The sequence below is a fragment of the Tupaia chinensis genome, unplaced genomic scaffold (assembly GCF_000334495.1).
Source record: "Tupaia chinensis unplaced genomic scaffold, TupChi_1.0 Scaffold000290_1, whole genome shotgun sequence".
In the NCBI taxonomy this organism is placed as follows: domain Eukaryota; kingdom Metazoa; phylum Chordata; class Mammalia; order Scandentia; family Tupaiidae; genus Tupaia; species Tupaia belangeri.
Window position 1 is genome coordinate 6786268 of NW_006159775.1, and position 2398 is coordinate 6788665.

Sequence of the window (2398 nt, forward strand, 5' to 3'; positions counted from 1 at the left end):
TTTTTCAGTATTATTCACAATAGCCAATGCATGATATCAACCTTAATATTTTTAAGATAAATAGATTTTTAAAGTTTTCTTAATTTTTTAAAATAATAATAATTAATATTTTATGCATTCAATCACTGTACATAATTTAGCTTGTATAGAGAATTTACCCAACATAAAATACACCTCAGACCAGTCTAGTTGAGAATACTGTGCACATCATCATCAAAAAAAAGAAAGGAAAGAAAACAAAGGACCAGCAGTTAGCGTAAAGGCTATGTTGCTGGACTCCCATGTATTTGGCCACGGTTTGAGTTCCGGACCAGGTGACTTAAACTCACACTGGCACATGTGCATGCATGCCCAAGATCCCGAGAGGAGAATAGAGGAGAAGGGATTGTGGCATGGCCATACCCTGGGGAGTTATTTCTCACTTTCTATCTCTCTGTCTCTCTCTCTCTTTCTGGAGAGTACCTGCACCCCATGGCAAAAACCTCTCAAAAAAAAAAAAAAGAGAGATAGAGAGAATATTGTGCACATCATCATCAACAGGTAATAAACAATTTCTGTGTTCCACAAATGTAAATAAAAAAGTGGAATATATATACTGTAGGATATTATTCAACCTTATACATTTTTAAAAATGAGAAATACTGCTACTTGTGATAACATGAATGAAACTGGAGCATACTATGTTAACTTAAATAAGCTAGGCATAGAAAGACAAATACTGCATGATATCACTTATAAGTGGAATCTCAAAAAATTAAACTCACAGAAGTCGAAAGTAGAACTTTGGATACTAGAAGCAAGAGGTGGTGGAAGATTGGAGAGATGTTGGTCAGAGAATATAAAATTTTAGTTCAAAAAGAGAAATAAACTCCAGAAATCTATTGCATGCATCATAACTACAGCAGTTAATAATATGTATTTTGAAAATCAGAGTAAATTTTAAATGTTGTTACCACACGTTAAAAAAAAGATATGTGAATGTGAAGTAACGTATATGTTAATTAGTTCAACTGAGCCATTCTACAACATAAACATATTTTCAAAACATCATCTTGTACACAATAAATATATGCGGCATTTGCCAATGAAAATATGAAGTGTGTATGAATAAATAAATGCAGAAGCCTGAATCCCCAGTTCTAATCATGCTAATTTTTATAGATTTGACATAGGTCAAGTCACTAATGCTTAGTTCTTGAGTTTCCTGTTTTGAAAAGTGAGATAATGTGAGCATTCTGTAAAAATTAAAATATATAGAAATATAATTTATGACTTCATTGTTGATTTGACATCCTTTATGTTAATTTGGTTAGCTCATTTATCATAATATTAATGTATCAAACCATATGCTTGATGTTTGACTCAATTAGCAGCTATCTGTGTAGGCATGAATCACCTAGTCTTCATTCAGGTTGATTTTTGAAGATAAACTTGTCAATACGCAATCTAAATGATCTTAAAGAATTTGTCTAAAATATTGTCTTAAGGCAGCGTGTCCTTAGCATATGTTGGCCACTTCTTTATTATTATTTTTTTTAACATCTGAATTTTTATCAATGTGAATTTTAATGAACGAGCATCTACAACAGTGTCAGGGATGAAGGTGGGCAATGAGGAGGGTTAGAGCAGGGAGAAGGGTTTCTCCAGGTTCAGCCCATCTTTAATTTCATAGCCCCCACCAGAGGCACATGATACTTGAAAATCCTGTACCACTTTTTCACCAGGATCTTGTTCCAACAGGTTCCAGGCTGGGCTGCAATTGCTTCTTAAAATCCCTGATGATGTCATTCCTGTTGTAATTCACGTGAACCTTCTTCCCCAGACGGTCTTCGCAAACCACCTGGATCATCCTGACTGGAGCTCCAGTCTCCTCGATCTCACTGACCTGCCCACTTGGTTTTAACAAACAATTGTTCATTATTTATTGTATTCTGGGGGAAATGCGCTAGATTTAGGGCAAAGTGCAATACTATATGTAGCACTATGGTAAAATATACACCAAGATTTTTGCATGAACCATTCACGCTCACTACCTAAAAAATAATGGAAATGATAATTAATTACAAATATGTCTATTTAAGGTATTATAAAAACACAAGATGCAGCTGTTTACACTAATAACAAATTACCACTTATAAAAGCACTGAGACCATCTTATTTTATATTTCTTCAAATATGATGCACTATATAAAGTCATGTTAGTAATATGAGTGAAGATCTGAAACAATATAGAGAAGCAGATTTTTCTCTACAGCTTCATTGATTTTTTACTATGTGAAACTGTGCAATTGTGACTTTCTGATAAGGGATTTATTAATATTTCATTGGCATTTTAAACAACCGTAATAATTCTTCTGCCCATCACACCTTCAGTCTATACATAACTTACTGGTTTGTT

The 2398-nt window shown here is 33.6% G+C and overlaps 1 pseudogene; it reads right to left on the reverse strand.

Moving 5' to 3' along the window:
• Window positions 1-1620: 1620 nt before the first annotated feature.
• On the reverse strand, window positions 1621-1849 carry LOC106735072 (ubiquitin-like protein 5; annotated as a pseudogene).
• Window positions 1850-2398: the final 549 nt, after the last annotated feature.